The 19,851-nt window shown below is 35.4% G+C and overlaps 2 pseudogenes; both read right to left on the bottom strand.

The window, feature by feature from the left end:
* Positions 1-4,899: 4,899 nt before the first annotated feature.
* On the bottom strand, positions 4,900-5,868 carry LOC149804223 (MAP kinase-interacting serine/threonine-protein kinase 1 pseudogene; annotated as a pseudogene).
* A 6,770-nt stretch (positions 5,869-12,638) lies between these two features.
* Positions 12,639-13,607, bottom strand: LOC149804222 (MAP kinase-interacting serine/threonine-protein kinase 1 pseudogene; annotated as a pseudogene).
* Between the last annotated feature and the right edge of the window lie 6,244 nt (positions 13,608-19,851).

Here is a 19,851-nt window from a genome sequence, read left to right as displayed (position 1 = left end):
CTTTGTTAAAAGCAGACGAGATAGCTTCCCATCTCTTCCGTATTCCATCCCAATATAGATTCCGATTACTAGTCTCCGATTGTGCTTACATAGGTATCGGTACAAATAAATGTATACGGCCTCCCAGGTATATTGGGTATTATCTGTAAAGTGCCTTATTCTAAAAGGGGTTCGTTACAGTGAAAATTAGGAGTATTCGTCCATGAATCAAAGGATGACGCTTCTAACCTGTAACAATATAACACAAGGGAAGACACGAGTCCCCACCGCTCGGTAGGTCCGACTCTGTTAGTTTATCCTAATAGCGTCTGCTAATCTCCAACGTAAGCCAGTCGTAATCAAGAAGAGTTCATTTTTCACGATTGACCGAAAGGTAAGATCCGAAAAACTGCGCACTCGATGTTGTTCGGATCTTACCTTTCGTTCACTGGTGAAATCCAAGACTATTCGAATGCAAACGGCACTGCCTGCCATTAGTTGTCCAAACGTCAAAATCGGCGAACAATTATTGAATTTTCTCCAAGATGTCTCATACTGAACGAAGTGTGTCGAGCAGTTTTGAAAATTGAACTATTCTTGATTACCACTGGCTGAAGGTGGAAATTAGCAGACGCAATTAGGATAAACTAGCATGGTTGGAACTACCGATAGGTGCGAACTCGTGTCTTTTTCTTGTATTATATTGTTACAGGATTGAACATTCATACCCTGATTCAATGGCGGATACTCCTAAGTTTTCTTCGTAACGAACAACTGTGCCTTATTCTACTTAAAATATATATTGTGTGTTTGTGATGCAAATAGCATAGTCCCAGTCCCACTTCATTTTGCGGTTTATATAAGAAGATCCCGTTGGATATAACGTATTCTACGGATCCATATAAACAGAATAATTTATATTTCAATCTCAATTCATAAAATAATCCTGGTCTCAGTTTTGGTTAAGACCCTACAAAAATATTATATCAACGACAACTACAAAGTCACCTTCTTGAACCCAAAATAACCAAATTATATGACTTAAACTCCCCCAATATTTCAACAACAAAAAACACCTGCAAAATAAATTCCTATACACCATCACTAGATATGTGTGTTTTAAAATCATACACGACATTTTACCTGTACAACACATATTTTTTAAAAATATTCCCTAATTCAAGTTATGCACTTTTTTTTGCGGTGGGACTGAAATCACTGACCATTTAATTTTCGAATGCAATTTAATACTCGCTTTACAACAGCTCATAATTAAATGGCTGAAAAAAACTCTCGAAACTCCTTCGGTACTTTTTACATTCCTTAAATTTGGTCTTATCCTAAGTTTCTTCTATGGGGCCTTGTTTCCGGAACCTGAAATCGCGGACTTGTGGCTTTTATTATGCGCTGGATACAAATATGCTATATGGATTAAATGTATCCATGCATATTATCATAAAGAAGTGGTAACCAGTAACACCTTGCTATTCTTCTTTCTCTCTTGCCTAAAATGTAGAATCAGAGCTGACATTTCCAGACTTAACCTTCTTCACTTTATTGACAAATGGTGTCTAGCTGGGTTATTATGTTCTCTTTAAATTTGTTAAATAGTAAGTGGCATAAGTCTAGAATAATACTCACTACTTACCTTTTTCTTTAAATATATCCAATTATGTATCCTTTTCTAATCTCCTGATTCTTTAGTACACCGTCTTTTTGCCTGCATGTTTCAACCCACGTTTACCGGTCAACACGTTAATTCAAGAATACCCCAAGCCGCACGTGTTAACACTATCTCTTCTTTTCGCACGAGCTTTTTCTGTACTTTACCTTGTCTATCCTTTTAACATGACCTTTCACGCTTATACAATTTTGTATACACTTTGTATTTCAATCAATACTATATCTCTAAATTTAAAACTTGAATAGTAATTTCATTTGTTTTAAATTCTATGTAAAGTTATTATGTTAATTGATAAGTAGACGTAAAATAATTTATTATTATAAATTCCTCGCCTATACGTTAGCTAGAAACTTACGTATTATGTAAAATTAGTATAAGCGTTTTACAACGTATGTATGAGCAGTAAGTGTGTGTGTGTGTGTGTGTAAGTATGTGTGTGTATATGAGGGTACGGGTGAGCGGATATGTCTAATATGGGTGCATATAGGAGTATCTGTGTCACTTGCACATTTCAACATGTACATATTAAATAAGGATTTCATGAAAAGAAAAGAATGTTTATCATTGGTTCTATCAAATCTATTTTTGTGTTACATAATCAATTTGGCAATAAATGTAGGTCTTATAGGCTTGTAAGAATTCCATTAGGTTTAGAGAACCTATGACCAAATTTCTATCTGTTCCTCAACTTTCTTTAATATTTGGTTGTAATTAAGTTCGTCTAAATTCTTTCCATAAAATATTCCTAAAGCCTTCACTTGTTGTTTGATTCAATTTGGGGGAGCTCCTGGGTCATTTGCCCGCCAATTTCCAATTAATTGCTATTATTTTCAATATTCTTATATAATGTTTCAATTGCAATAACATATAGTAAAATTGACAGTGGAAAATTTGTGTGTTGAGGGCTCTCAACCTCCTCACTCTCGTTCACTATTATTTTAGACTCGATGAGCGGATTTGTTTTATGCTAGAAACTTGGTTCTTCCATAAATAAATATGGGGTGGTAGGTTTTTGTGTTTCGTTTGCTTTGTTGTTTTCCTTTTTTACCCTTTGCCCCCTTCTTCTCACGTGCACTCGTATTTGTATAACTAGTCCATTATGTGGACGTGGATTGAGAAGTTTTAGGACCGTTTGAGCTTCCAACCTCAATTTCGCACTGCATACCCAGTATGACCTGGTTCGATGTTGCGGCATTTCAGTGGGGTGGGTTTCCTGAGATCTGTTCCATCTCTCCCCCAGGATCTGGAACCCTCTGACGATCATAGGCCATTTCATCAATCATTACTGAGTTTTGAGGCATGTTTTCTTGTTGTTGTACCGGTTATGGACAATCCGTTGGTGGGAGGCCCGTGGTACCACACCTGCTACAGTTACGAAACTGATGGCATCATCTATACCATGATTTGATACCAAATCCCATAATGTATGTTAAAAGAGGCACCCTCCTGGCGTCCTCCGACATGTACAGCAGCCTAACTCATGTAAATACTGAAGGAAAGCCCCAGACGGTGGTCATCCTTTCCTTCAAAACTTTTGCTCCAAACTTTTGTTCTACTTTGAGCCTTAACTCTCAGTTTGGGATCTCTAAGGGAAGACCAGAAAAGTGAATTTCAGTTAGTTTTCCCCAAGACCCCTTGATTAAAAGTATAATGTCCTTAAAGCAGCGGAGCTTGTGAGAATTACCAATTACAGGTGGTTTCTATATCTCACCCGTAGCACTGCATGCAAACATTGTTGTGTGGAAAGACAAACTATACTTAAATATATGTATGCAATGATAATTATCTGCCGAAAATCATTTGAGTGAATCTGAGTTTTAGAAAACTTCTTTGTCGGTCTGCATCCTCAAAGCATCAAAAGCGATATCATGTCTGTTTAATAAAGCTCTGATAGTTTAGTTTTTAAAAGAACAAGTAAACAATATTCTGTTCATCATGTCTACAAAAGAATAGCATCAATCACAAGTAGATAATCAACACATAAGCACGGTATTTAGTAAATGGCTCACCAATAAACATGTAATTATTTATTCAATGTAATTAGCCATAACAGTTAGTTCCTTTGAATCGTGCAAACATTTCAGATTATCCTATTGTCAGACTTAATCCATGTCGCCGCTTGTGTCAAGTGTTGTTTTAAGCACGTATGCCTTGGGGACATTTTCCGAATCCTTATTTCACAGCTCAAACCACAACACTACCAATTAAACGGAACAAATCTGTTTAAGCGTGAGTCAGAAATTTAGTAGCTACATATATTTCCCAAGTATCAAATGAGTTTCGATTTATTGGGTATGTTAAAACTAAAAATTGAAATTTGGGGTAGAAATTTGTACATGTGTACATAGCTGAGTTGTTTCGTTTCTTCTAATATAATTTTTCTGATAGATAGATAGACAGAGAGAGAGATTATTGAAAATTACAAATCACATCTAATACAAAATTTAATTTCACAAAGGAAAACAATATTTCATAGAAATGGGACTTTTTATTAAAAAATGCAATTCTCCAATATATCTATTTGTTATAACTTACAAGTGTCCGATAAATGAGAATGAAATATAATTGCGAAATACACTGAAGAAAAAAATCAAGATGCTAGTATGAATTTAGTTAATGAAGAAATATTAGAAATCAAACTGAGTAAGATTTACATATTAACACCTGGTGATATACTGGCACTTTAGATATAAAATATCACTATTTTGACACGTCATTTTAAGCATCAGAGAACATTTTACATTCCACCAACCTCATTCATGAATAACAGCACAATTATAAAATCAAAGCACTCGTTGATTATTAACACAAATACTGAATAATCTCTCCTTTCAAAGACATTCAGAACCATGAATTGGTATTAACGATCATATAAAATTCAGTCGTATTTTATTACAACAATCAGCATTTTACAGAATAAAAGTCAATTACAATTTAGCAACAATTCAACGAAAGTGATATATGCACATATATACTCCGGACAATTTGTTTCATCTACATTATAAGAGATGAAAACTCTTTAGGTTGTATAATCCCACCCACCCACTCTTAAAATGTACTCTTCGAAACAAGACAATCTGGATTGATGAAAATCAGAACAAATCCTAAACTTTTCATCAAAGGCAGCATATTTTGAATAATCAGTCCTTATCGTAAACTTGATGTAGCAAAGTTAGTCACGTGTTTGTAATTATTTTCAAAATAAAAGTTATTCAGATGAAAATATCACTAAATAACTATTCGTCCTGTGAATGACTGATGCCCGGCAGTGTACAGCCACTATCGAATTCTGTTGAACGAACATTGGTTCCGGGCACCAAACTTGACTGATGTTTTGTCAAGCTGGAAGCAGATGGGGACAATTTTAATGGTGGTACTACAATTTCTTCAAAATTGATTTCATCGTTTTCATTTCCCTCATTTTCGTCATTATAAGGATAACTTGGCGGCTTGTGAATAATTAGATGCTGCTGCAGCATGCGGTTGATTGAAATAGCAGTCTCAGCAAATGGCTCCAAATCCTTGGTACTGCTATTCCTAGAAAGCATTGTTGGTGTAGCAAGAGAAGTAGCAGCCGGTGGGCAAGATACCCAGGGGTGGTTGAAGACCTGCTCGGTAGAATAACGCTTGCGTGGATCTCGCACCAGCAAGTGACGAATGAGGTCTTTGGCACTGTCTGAGATTACACTCCAATCGTTTTCTGGAAACTCATAAACATCATTTTTGATGCTGCTGAAAAGCATGTCCTGGCAGTCCCGACACATCACATCACTGTTCCACCCACAACCACCTCCACAGTCGCCATAAAATGGATGGTAACCGCACAGCATGATGTACATGATTATTCCCAGGCTCCAGAGATCACATTTCTTGTCATAGGATAAGGATTCACCAAGCCAAACTTTAACAACTTCAGGAGCCATATAATCTGCTGTGCCGACTGGCGTCAGGAGATCTGGCGTGGAACACATATCCTTCTGACTTTCAACAGGCACACCACTTGCCAAGTCAAAATCACATATTCGTATCGGGAATATTTCTTTCTTTTCACACAATATGTTTTCTAGCTTTAGATCCCTGTGGACTATTCCTTTATTGTGGAGGAAATCCAAGGCTCGTGTGATGCATTTCACTATTAAACTGGCTTCTGTCTCAGTCAGATGACCCCTTCTCTCAATATTGTCAAACAAGGTTCCTCCCAACATCTTGTCAAAGACCAAATAAAATCGACCTTCTTCTTCAAAGTATTCATAAAGCTGTAAGATGTTCTCCTGACCTTGACATAAGTTGTATATTTCTATTTCTTTGAAGACTTTGCTGCTGGATCGGATCGTGTTGTTTTTAATGATCTTTACAGCATATTCTTTGCTGTTGGAAATATTTATAAATGTCTGCACTGAATCAATAGTACCATTTCCTAAGATTTCTCCTGTTGGTCTGTACAAATCATGAAATTTTGTAACAGGAATATCAGCTGCCCTTTTTGTCTTCTTTAGGAGTCTTGGTGTATTACGATTTAAACTTGCGTTTTTCTCTGCATCCCGTAAATTATGGCTTTCCATGTCCTTAAAATCGTTATCCATCTCTATATTCAGTCCGTTTAAAGTACCGTAATGTCAGCACCTTTTATATATGTGATCGGTTGATGACAATTAGCTTCCTGATTGGCTCGTGTCATCCTGTCGATACGACTAAAATTCAACAGTATTCAAATAAATCCCCTACTGACACTGAGTAAGCACTTAATTAGGCACTCACGGAAGTTCCTCTGGCCTCGCTGTGATGATTGATTCACACCTTGGAATGGAAGAGTACATATCACAGTTATAAAGTGGAAACAATTACTAGAACAAACGAAAACAAGAAATTTGTTTAACAAGCTTTTAGTTGATATTTATTTCTTTACAGTGCTATCACGAATAGTCATTTGCCAAAAACATAATTGATCGATGTTTTCTTATTTTATGAGAAAATATTTTCATAAAGAAATTCTTTTAAATCTTATATTTCTGTTAGTAACATGTACCATCTATCATTGATTCAACATAGATGATCGCCTGGCTAGTCTATGCAATGAAATAATGTTTCTGTCTAATATTCAATTTCAAAAATACTTCTAAAATCTCTTTCTTTCTCTCTCTTTGTCAAATTCAAAACAACTTTTAACAAGCTTTTTGGTTGTACAAAATCCGAAAACATCGCAGTCTTTAAGTTATATATGAAGATGTTTATTTTCCTTCAATAAATATTATTGAAAGTAGACTATAGTTATTTTCAAATGGCATCGTTAATGGTAACCGATGTGGTATCTAAAATGCATTTCTGCAAACAACTTGAAAAATGGTTCAAGATAATTGATATGCACGGGCTTCCATATATTTATAACGTCCTTTTTTTCTTCCTTGCAACCATTGCAAATTCAAGGCTTTCATACTTAAGTATTGTCGGGACTCCAGCAGTGTCCAGGAGTTGTCTTTCACTGAATAATACTATGTATCTAGCTTATAGCCATACGATTTTTATTTTAATAATAAACAAAAACTTATTCAAGATAAATGAAAACTTTTTATACAAGTATATGAGAACAAACAATTTCACATGCGCTTGATATAATTTCGATGATCGTATGAATTAGAGGTCTTTCTTTTTTATTTAACGCTCCCATTAACCCTGTTTCGTCAGACAAAGCACGCGGTCCAAAGATGATCAATTTGTTTCATGGTATGATAAAAACTATATAAATGAAGTACTCTTGTGCACCTTAAAACATATCTAATCGTTTGGCTTTCATTATTGATGTTACATAATCAACTAAAACTTTATTTATATATATTGCTGTCATTAATCTCATTTGTAATTTAGAGGTTATTTTGCGTCGATGCCCAAAAATGTATCCCTTATTGCACCAGTAATTCTATAACGGTCAGTTGCTGTTTGCGGACAACGCAGTATTGTGTGGATTTAGAATCAGTGTATTGACCATACAAATGGCAAGGCGGAATCATACGTATACTATGTTTTTTAAAGGCCATCTCGCCAGTGATCCAAACGTCATGTAGGTGAATAAACATCACGCTTTGTTAAAAGCAGACGAGATAGCTTCCCATCTCTTCCGTATTCCATCCCAATATAGATTCCGATTACTAGTCTCCGATTGTGCTTACATAGGTATCGGTACAAATAAATGTATACGGCCTCCCAGGTATATTGGGTATTATCTGTAAAGTGCCTTATTCTAAAAGGGGTTCGTTACAGTGAAAATTAGGAGTATTCGTCCATGAATCAAAGGATGACGCTTCTAACCTGTAACAATATAACACAAGGGAAGACACGAGTCCCCACCGCTCGGTAGGTCCGACTCTGTTAGTTTATCCTAATAGCGTCTGCTAATCTCCAACGTAAGCCAGTCGTAATCAAGAAGAGTTCATTTTTCACGATTGACCGAAAGGTAAGATCCGAAAAACTGCGCACTCGATGTTGTTCGGATCTTACCTTTCGTTCACTGGTGAAATCCAAGACTATTCGAATGCAAACGGCACTGCCTGCCATTAGTTGTCCAAACGTCAAAATCGGCGAACAATTATTGAATTTTCTCCAAGATGTCTCATACTGAACGAAGTGTGTCGAGCAGTTTTGAAAATTGAACTATTCTTGATTACCACTGGCTGAAGGTGGAAATTAGCAGACGCAATTAGGATAAACTAGCATGGTTGGAACTACCGATAGGTGCGAACTCGTGTCTTTTTCTTGTATTATATTGTTACAGGATTGAACATTCATACCCTGATTCAATGACGGATACTCCTAAGTTTTCTTCGTAACGAACAACTGTGCCTTATTCTACTTAAAATATATATTGTGTGTTTGTGATGCAAATAGCATAGTCCCAGTCCCACTTCATTTTGCGGTTTATATAAGAAGATCCCGTTGGATATAACGTATTCTACGGATCCATATAAACAGAATAATTTATATTTCAATCTCAATTCATAAAATAATCCTGGTCTCAGTTTTGGTTAAGACCCTACAAAAATATTATATCAACGACAACTACAAAGTCACCTTCTTGAACCCAAAATAACCAAATTATATGACTTAAACTCCCCCAATATTTCAACAACAAAAAACACCTGCAAAATAAATTCCTATACACCATCACTAGATATGTGTGTTTTAAAATCATACACGACATTTTACCTGTAAAACACATATTTTTTAAAAATATTCCCTAATTCAAGTTATGCACTTTTTTTTTGCGGTGGGACTGAAATCACTGACCATTTAATTTTCGAATGCAATTTAATATTCGCTTTACAACAGCTCATAATTAAATGGCTGAAAAAAACTCTCGAAACTCCTTCGGTACTTTTTACATTCCTTAAATTTGGTCTTATCCTAAGTTTCTTCTATGGGGCCTTGTTTCCGGAACCTGAAATCGCGGACTTGTGGCTTTTATTATGCGCTGGATACAAATATGCTATATGGATTAAATGTATCCATGCATATTATCATAAAGAAGTGGTAACCAGTAACACCTTGCTATTCTTCTTTCTCTCTTGCCTAAAATGTAGAATCAGAGCTGACATTTCCAGACTTAACCTTCTTCACTTTATTGACAAATGGTGTCTAGTTGGGTTATTATGTTCTCTTTAAATTTGTTAAATAGTAAGTGGCATAAGTCTAGAATAATACTCACTACTTACCTTTTTCTTTAAATATATCCAATTATGTATCCTTTTCTAATCTCCTGATTCTTTAGTACACCGTCTTTTTGCCTGCATGTTTCAACCCACGTTTACCGGTCAACACGTTAATTCAAGAATACCCCAAGCCGCACGTGTTAACACTATCTCTTCTTTTCGCACGAGCTTTTTCTGTACTTTACCTTGTCTATCCTTTTAACATGACCTTTCACGCTTATACAATTTTGTATACACTTTGTATTTCAATCAATACTATATCTCTAAATTTAAAACTTGAATAGTAATTTCATTTGTTTTAAATTCTATGTAAAGTTATTATGTTAATTGATAAGTAGACGTAAAATAATTTATTATTATAAATTCCTCGCCTATACGTTAGCTAGAAACTTACGTATTATGTAAAATTAGTATAAGCGTTTTACAACGTATGTATGAGCAGTAAGTGTGTGTGTGTGTGTGTAAGTATGTGTGTGTATATGAGGGTACGGGTGAGCGGATATGTCTAATATGGGTGCATATAGGAGTATCTGTGTCACTTGCACATTTCAACATGTACATATTAAATAAGGATTTCATGAAAAGAAAAGAATGTTTATCATTGGTTCTATCAAATCTATTTTTGTGTTACATAATCAATTTGGCAATAAATGTAGGTCTTATAGGCTTGTAAGAATTCCATTAGGTTTAGAGAACCTATGACCAAATTTCTATCTGTTCCTCAACTTTCTTTAATATTTGGTTGTAATTAAGTTCGTCTAAATTCTTTCCATAAAATATTCCTAAAGCCTTCACTTGTTGTTTGATTCAATTTGGGGGAGCTCCTGGGTCATTTGCCCGCCAATTTCCAATTAATTGCTATTATTTTCAATATTCTTATATAATGTTTCAATTGCAATAACATATAGTAAAATTGACAGTGGAAAATTTGTGTGTTGAGGGCTCTCAACCTCCTCACTCTCGCTCACTATTATTTTAGACTCGATGAGCGGATTTGTTTTATGCTAGAAACTTGGTTCTTCCATAAATAAATATGGGGTGGTAGGTTTTTGTGTTTCGTTTGCTTTGTTGTTTTCCTTTTTTACCCTTTGCCCCCTTCTTCTCACGTGCACTCGTATTTGTATAACTAGTCCATTATGTGGACGTGGATTGAGAAGTTTTAGGACCGTTTGAGCTTCCAACCTCAATTTCGCACTGCATACCCAGTATGACCTGGTTCGATGTTGCGGCATTTCAGTGGGGTGGGTTTCCTGAGATCTGTTCCATCTCTCCCCCAGGATCTGGAACCCTCTGACGATCATAGGCCATTTCATCAATCATTACTGAGTTTTGAGGCATGTTTTCTTGTTGTTGTACCGGTTATGGACAATCCGTTGGTGGAAGGCCCGTGGTACCACACCTGCTACAGTTACGAAACTGATGGCATCATCTATACCATGATTTGATACCAAATCCCATAATGTATGTAAAAAGAGGCACCCTCCTGGCGTCCTCCGACATGTACAGCAGCCTAACTCATGTAAATACTGAAGGAAAGCCCCAGACGGTGGTCATCCTTTCCTTCAAAACTTTTGCTCCAAACTTTTGTTCTACTTTGAGCCTTAACTCTCAGTTTGGGATCTCTAAGGGAAGACCAGAAAAGTGAATTTCAGTTAGTTTTCCCCAAGACCCCTTGATTAAAAGTATAATGTCCTTAAAGCAGCGGAGCTTGTGAGAATTACCAATTACAGGTGGTTTCTATATCTCACCCGTAGCACTGCATGCAAACATTGTTGTGTGGAAAGACAAACTATACTTAAATATATGTATGCAATGATAATTATCTGCCGAAAATCATTTGAGTGAATCTGAGTTTTAGAAAACTTCTTTGTCGGTCTGCATCCTCAAAGCATCAAAAGCGATATCATGTCTGTTTAATAAAGCTCTGATAGTTTAGTTTTTAAAAGAACAAGTAAACAATATTCTGTTCATCATGTCTACAAAAGAATAGCATCAATCACAAGTAGATAATCAACACATAAGCACGGTATTTAGTAAATGGCTCACCAATAAACATGTAATTATTTATTCAATGTAATTAGCCATAACAGTTAGTTCCTTTGAATCGTGCAAACATTTCAGATTATCCTATTGTCAGACTTAATCCATGTCGCCGCTTGTGTCAAGTGTTGTTTTAAGCACGTATGCCTTGGGGACATTTTCCGAATCCTTATTTCACAGCTCAAACCACAACACTACCAATTAAACGGAACAAATCTGTTTAAGCGTGAGTCAGAAATTTAGTAGCTACATATATTTCCCAATTATCAAATGAGTTTCGATTTATTGGGTATGTTAAAACTAAAAATTGAAATTTGGGGTAGAAATTTGTACATGTGTACATAGCTGAGTTGTTTCGTTTCTTCTAATATAATTTTTATGATAGATAGATAGACAGTGAGAGAGATTATTGAAAATTACAAATCACATCTAATACAAAATTTAATTTCACAAAGGAAAACAATATTTCATAGAAATGGGACTTTTTATTAAAAAAAATTGCAATTCTCCAATATATCTATTTGTTATAACTTACAAGTGTCCGATAAATGAGAATGAAATATAATTGCGAAATACACTGAAGAAAAAATCAAGATGCTAGTATGAATTTAGTTAATGAAGAAATATTAGAAATCAAACTGAGTAAGATTTACATATTAACACCTGGTGATATACTGGCACTTTAGATATAAAATATCACTATTTTGACACGTCATTTTAAGCATCAGAGAACATTTTACATTCCACCAACCTCATTCATGAATAACAGCACAATTATAAAATCAAAGCACTCGTTGATTATTAACACAAATACTGAATAATCTCTTCTTTCAAAGACATTCAGAACCATGAATTGGTATTAACGATCATATAAAATTCAGTCGTATTTTATTACAACAATCAGCATTTTACAGAATAAAAGTCAATTACATTTTAGCAACAATTCAACGAAAGTGATATATGCACATATATACTCCGGACAATTTGTTTCATCTACATTATAAGAGATGAAAACTCTTTAGGTTGTATAATCCCACCCACCCACTCTTAAAATGTACTCTTCGAAACAAGACAATCTGGATTGATGAAAATCAGAACAAATCCTAAACTTTTCATCAAAGGCAGCATATTTTGAACAAACAGTCCTTATCGTAAACTTGATGTAGCAAAGTTAGTCACGTGTTTGTAATTATTTTCAAAATAAAAGTTATTCAGATGAAAATATCACTAAATAACTATTTGTCCTGTGAATGACTGATGCCCGGCAGTGTACAGCCACTATCGAATTCTGTTGAACGAACATTGGTTCCGGGCACCAAACTTGACTGATGTTTTGTCAAGCTGGAAGCAGATGGGGACAATTTCAATGGTGGTACTACAATTTCTTCAAAATTGATTTCATCGTTTTCATTTCCCTCATTTTCGTCATTATAAGGATAACTTGGCGGCTTGTGAATAATTAGATGCTGCTGCAGCATGCGGTTGATTGAAATAGCAGTCTCAGCAAATGGCTCCAAATCCTTGGTACTGCTATTCCTAGAAAGCATTGTTGGTGTAGCAAGAGAAGTAGCAGCCGGTGGGCAAGATACCCAGGGGTGGTTCAAGACCTGCTCGGTAGAATAACGCTTGCGTGGATCTCGCACCAGCAAGTGACGAATGAGGTCTTTGGCACTGTCTGAGATTACACTCCAATCGTTTTCTGGAAACTCATAAACATCATTTTTGATGCTGCTGAAAAGCATGTCCTGGCAGTCCCGACACATCACATCACTGTTCCACCCACAACCACCTCCACAGTCGCCATAAAATGGATGGTAACCGCACAGCATGATGTACATGATTATTCCCAGGCTCCAGAGATCACATTTCTTGTCATAGGATAAGGATTCACCAAGCCAAACTTTAACAACTTCAGGAGCCATATAATCTGCTGTGCCGACTGGCGTCAGGAGATCTGGCGTGGAACACATATCCTTCTGACTTTCAACAGGCACACCACTTGCCAAGTCAAAATCACATATTCGTATCGGGAATATTTCTTTCTTTTCACACAATATGTTTTCTAGCTTTAGATCCCTGTGGACTATTCCTTTATTGTGGAGGAAATCCAAGGCTCGTGTGATGCATTTCACTATTAAACTGGCTTCTGTCTCAGTCAGATGACCCCTTCTCTCAATATTGTCAAACAAGGTTCCTCCCAACATCTTGTCAAAGACCAAATAAAATCGACCTTCTTCTTCAAAGTATTCATAAAGCTGTAAGATGTTCTCCTGACCTTGACATAAGTTGTATATTTCTATTTCTTTGAAGACTTTGCTGCTGGATCGGATCGTGTTGTTTTTAATGATCTTTACAGCATATTCTTTGCTGTTGGAAATATTTATAAATGTCTGCACTGAATCAATAGTACCATTTCCTAAGATTTCTCCTGTTGGTCTGTACAAATCATGAAATTTTGTAACAGGAATATCAGCTGCCCTTTTTGTCTTCTTTAGGAGTCTTGGTGTATTACGATTTAAACTTGCGTTTTTCTCTGCATCCCGTAAATTATGGCTTTCCATGTCCTTAAAATCGTTATCCATCTCTATATTCAGTCCGTTTAAAGTACCGTAATGTCAGCACCTTTTATATATGTGATCGGTTGATGACAATTAGCTTCCTGATTGGCTCGTGTCATCCTGTCGATACGACTAAAATTCAACAGTATTCAAATAAATCCCCTACTGACACTGAGTAAGCACTTAATTAGGCACTCACGGAAGTTCCTCTGGCCTCGCTGTGATGATTGATTCACACCTTGGAATGGAAGAGTACAGTTATAAAGTGGAAACAATTACTAGAACAAACGAAAACAAGAAATTTGTTTAACAAGCTTTTAGTTGATATTTATTTCTTTACAGTGCTATCACGAATAGTCATTTGCCAAAAACATAATTGATCGATGTTTTCTTATTTTATGAGAAAATATTTTCATAAAGAAATTCTTTTAAATCTTATATTTCTGTTAGTAACATGTACCATCTATCATTGATTCAACATAGATGATCGCCTGGCTAGTCTATGCAATGAAATAATGTTTCTGTCTAATATTCAATTTCAAAAATACTTCTAAAATCTCTTTCTTTCTCTCTCTTTGTCAAATTCAAAACAACTTTTAACAAGCTTTTTGGTTGTACAAAATCCGAAAACATCGCAGTCTTTAAGTTATATATGAAGATGTTTATTTTCCTTCAATAAATATTATTGAAAGTAGACTATAGTTATTTTCAAATGGCATCGTTAATGGTAACCGATGTGGTATCTAAAATGCATTTCTGCAAACAACTTGAAAAATGGTTCAAGATAATTGATATGCACGGGCTTCCATAAATTTATAACGTCCTTTTTTTCTTCCTTGTAACCATTGCAAATTCAAGGCTTTCATACTTAAGTATTGTCGGGACTCCAGCAGTGTCCAGGAGTTGTCTTTCACTGAATAATCCTATGTATCTAGCTTATAGCCATACGATTTTTATTTTAATAATAAACAAAAACTTATTCAAGATAAATGAAAACTTTTTATACAAGTATATGAGAACAAACAATTTCACATGCGCTTGATATAATTTCGATGATCGTATGAATTAGAGGTCTTTCTTTTTTATTTAACGCTCCCATTAACCCTGTTTCGTCAGACAAAGCACGCGGTCCAAAGATGATCAATTTGTTTCATGGTATGATAAAAACTATATAAATGAAGTACTCTTGTGCACCTTAAAACATATCTAATCGTTTGGCTTTCATTATTGATGTTACATAATCAACTAAAACTTTATTTATATATATTGCTGTCATTAATCTCATTTGTAATTTAGAGGTTATTTAGCGTCAATGCCCAAAAATGTATCCCTTATTGCACCAGTAATTCTATAACGGTCAGTTGCTGTTTGTGGACAACGCAGTATTGTGTGGATTTAGAATCAGTGTATTGACCATACAAATGGCAAGGCGGAATCATACGTATACTATGTTTTTTAAAGGCCATCTCGCCAGTGATCCAAACGTCATGTAGGTGAATAAACATCACGCTTTGTTAAAAGCAGACGAGATAGCTTCCCATCTCTTCCGTATTCCATCCCAATATAGATTCCGATTACTAGTCTCCGATTGTGCTTACATAGGTATCGGTACAAATAAATGTATACGGCCTCCCAGGTATACTGGGTATTATCTGTAAAGTGCCTTATTCTAAAAGGGGTTCGTTACAGTGAAAATAAGGAGTATTCGTCCATGAATCAAAGGATGACGCTTCTAACCTGTAACAATATAACACAAGGGAAGACACGAGTCCCCACCGCTCGGTAGGTCCGACTCTGTTAGTTTATCCTAATAGCGTCTGCTAATCTCCAACGTAAGCCAGTCGTAATCAAGAAGAGTTCATTTTTCACGATTGACCGAAAGGTAAGATCCGAAAAACTGCGCACTCGATGTTGTTCGGATCTTACCTTTCGTTCACTGGTGAAATCCAAGACTATTCGAATGCAAACGGCACTGCCTGCCATTAGTTGTCCAAACGTCAAAATCGGCGAACAATTATTGAATTTTCTCCAAGATGTCTCATACTGAACGAAGTGTGCCGAGCAGTTTTGAAAATTGAACTATTCTTGATTACCACTGGCTGAAGGTGGAAATTAGCAGACGCAATTAAGATAAACTAGCATGGTTGGAACTACCGATGGGTGCGAACTCGTGTCTTTTTCTTGTATTATATTGTTCCAGGATTGAACATTCATACCCTGATTCAATGACGGATACTCCTAAGTTTTCTTCGTAACGAACAACTGTGCCTTATTCTACTTAAAATATATATTGTGTGTTTGTGATGCAAATAGCATAGTCCCAGTCCCACTTCATTTTGCGGTTTATATAAGAAGATCCCGTTGGATATAACGTATTCTACGGATCCATATAAACAGAATAATTTATATTTCAATCTCAATTCATAAAATAATCCTGGTCTCAGTTTTGGTTAAGACCCTACAAAAATATTATATCAACGACAACTACAAAGTCACCTTCTTGAACCCAAAATAACCAAATTATATGACTTAAACTCCCCCAATATTTCAACAACAAAAAACACCTGCAAAATAAATTCCTATACACCATCACTAGATATGTGTGTTTTAAAATCATACACGACATTTTACCTGTAAAACACATATTTTTTAAAAATATTCCCTAATTCAAGTTATGCACTTTTTTTTGCGGTGGGACTGAAATCACTGACCATTTAATTTTCGAATGCAATTTAATACTCGCTTTACAACAGCTCATAATTAAATGGCTGAAAAAAACTCTCGAAACTCCTTCGGTACTTTTTACATTCCTTAAATTTGGTCTTATCCTAAGTTTCTTCTATGGGGCCTTGTTTCCGGAACCTGAAATCGCGGACTTGTGGCTTTTATTATGCGCTGGATACAAATATGCTATATGGATTAAATGTATCCATGCATATTATCATAAAGAAGTGGTAACCAGTAACACCTTGCTATTCTTCTTTCTCTCTTGCCTAAAATGTAGAATCAGAGCTGACATTTCCAGACTTAACCTTCTTCACTTTATTGACAAATGGTGTCTAGCTGGGTTATTATGTTCTCTTTAAATTTGTTAAATAGTAAGTGGCATAAGTCTAGAATAATACTCACTACTTACCTTTTTCTTTAAATATATCCAATTATGTATCCTTTTCTAATCTCCTGATTCTTTAGTACACCGTCTTTTTGCCTGCATGTTTCAACCCACGTTTACCGGTCAACACGTTAATTCAAGAATACCCCAAGCCGCACGTGTTAACACTATCTCTTCTTTTCGCACAAGCTTTTTCTGTACTTTACCTTGTCTATCCTTTTAACATGACCTTTCACGCTTATACAATTTTGTATACACTTTGTATTTCAATCAATACTATATCTCTAAATTTAAAACTTGAATAGTAATTTCATTTGTTTTAAATTCTATGTAAAGTTATTATGTTAATTGATAAGTAGACGTAAAATAATTTATTATTATAAATTCCTCGCCTATACGTTAGCTAGAAACTTACGTATTATGTAAAATTAGTATAAGCGTTTTACAACGTATGTATGAGCAGTAAGTGTGTGTGTGTGTGTGTAAGTATGTGTGTGTATATGAGGGTACGGGTGAGCGGATATGTCTAATATGGGTGCATATAGGAGTATCTGTGTCACTTGCACATTTCAACATGTACATATTAAATAAGGATTTCATGAAAAGAAAAGAATGTTTATCATTGGTTCTATCAAATCTATTTTTGTGTTACATAATCAATTTGGCAATAAATGTAGGTCTTATAGGCTTGTAAGAATTCCATTAGGTTTAGAGAACCTATGACCAAATTTCTATCTGTTCCTCAACTTTCTTTAATATTTGGTTGTAATTAAGTTCGTCTAAATTCTTTCCATAAAATATTCCTAAAGCCTTCACTTGTTGTTTGATTCAATTTGGGGGAGCTCCTGGGTCATTTGCCCGCCAATTTCCAATTAATTGCTATTATTTTCAATATTCTTATATAATGTTTCAATTGCAATAACATATAGTAAAATTGACAGTGGAAAATTTGTGTGTTGAGGGCTCTCAACCTCCTCACTCTCGCTCACTATTATTTTAGACTCGATGAGCGGATTTGTTTTATGCTAGAAACTTGGTTCTTCCATAAATAAATATGGGGTGGTAGGTTTTTGTGTTTCGTTTGCTTTGTTGTTTTCCTTTTTTACCCTTTGCCCCCTTCTTCTCACGTGCACTCGTATTTGTATAACTAGTCCATTATGTGGACGTGGATTGAGAAGCTTTAGGACCGTTTGAGCTTCCAACCTCAATTTCGCACTGCATACCCAGTATGACCTGGTTCGATGTTGCGGCATTTCAGTGGGGTGGGTTTCCTGAGATCTGTTCCATCTCTCCCCCAGGATCTGGAACCCTCTGACGATCATAGGCCATTTCATCAATCATTACTGAGTTTTGAGGCATGTTTTCTTGTTGTTGTACCGGTTATGGACAATCCGTTGGTGGGAGGCCCGTGGTACCACACCTGCTACAGTTACGAAACTGATGGCATCATCTATACCATGATTTGATACCAAATCCCATAATGTATGTAAAAAGAGGCACCCTCCTGGCGTCCTCCGACATGTACAGCAGCCTAACTCATGTAAATACTGAAGGAAAGCCCCAGACGGTGGTCATCCTTTCCTTCAAAACTTTTGCTCCAAACTTTTGTTCTACTTTGAGCCTTAACTCTCAGTTTGGGATCTCTAAGGGAAGACCAGAAAAGTGAATTTCAGTTAGTTTTCCCCAAGACCCCTTGATTAAAAGTATAATGTCCTTAAAGCAGCGGAGCTTGTGAGAATTACCAATTACAGGTGGTTTCTATATCTCACCCGTAGCACTGCATGCAAACATTGTTGTGTGGAAAGACAAACTATACTTAAATATATGTATGCAATGATAATTATCTGCCGAAAATCATTTGAGTGAATCTGAGTTTTAGAAAACTTCTTTGTCGGTCTGCATCCTCAAAGCATCAAAAGCGATATCATGTCTGTTTAATAAAGCTCTGATAGTTTAGTTTTTAAAAGAACAAGTAAACAATATTCTGTTCATCATGTCTACAAAAGAATAGCATCAATCACAAGTAGATAATCAACACATAAGCACGGTATTTAGTAAATGGCTCACCAATAAACATGTAATTATTTATTCAATGTAATTAGCCATAACAGTTAGTTCCTTTGAATCGTGCAAACATTTCAGATTATCCTATTGTCAGACTTAATCCATGTCGCCGCTTGTGTCAAGTGTTGTTTTAAGCACGTATGCCTTGGGGACATTTTCCGAATCCTTATTTCACAGCTCAAACCACAACACTACCAATTAAACGGAACAAATCTGTTTAAGCGTGAGTCAGAAATTTAGTAGCTACATATATTTCCCAAGTATCAAATGAGTTTCGATTTATTGGGTATGTTAAAACTAAAAATTGAAATTTGGGGTAGAAATTTGTACATGTGTACATAGCTGAGTTGTTTCGTTTCTTCTAATATAATTTTTCTGATAGATAGATAGACAGTGAGAGAGATTATTGAAAATTACAAATCACATCTAATACAAAATTTAATTTCACAAAGGAAAACAATATTTCATAGAAATGGGACTTTTTATTAAAAAAAATTGCAATTCTCCAATATATCTATTTGTTATAACTTACAAGTGTCCGATAAATGAGAATGAAATATAATTGCGAAATACACTGAAGAAAAAATCAAGATGCTAGTATGAATTTAGTTAATGAAGAAATATTAGAAATCAAACTGAGTAAGATTTACATATTAACACCTGGTGATATACTGGCACTTTAGATATAAAATATCACTATTTTGACACGTCATT

The sequence above is a fragment of the Sinohyriopsis cumingii genome, chromosome 2 (genome assembly GCF_028554795.1).
Source record: "Sinohyriopsis cumingii isolate HCF-2022 chromosome 2, ASM2855479v2, whole genome shotgun sequence".
In the NCBI taxonomy this organism is placed as follows: Eukaryota; Metazoa; Mollusca; class Bivalvia; order Unionida; family Unionidae; genus Sinohyriopsis; species Sinohyriopsis cumingii.
This window is presented reverse-complemented; position numbering and strand designations above follow the sequence as displayed.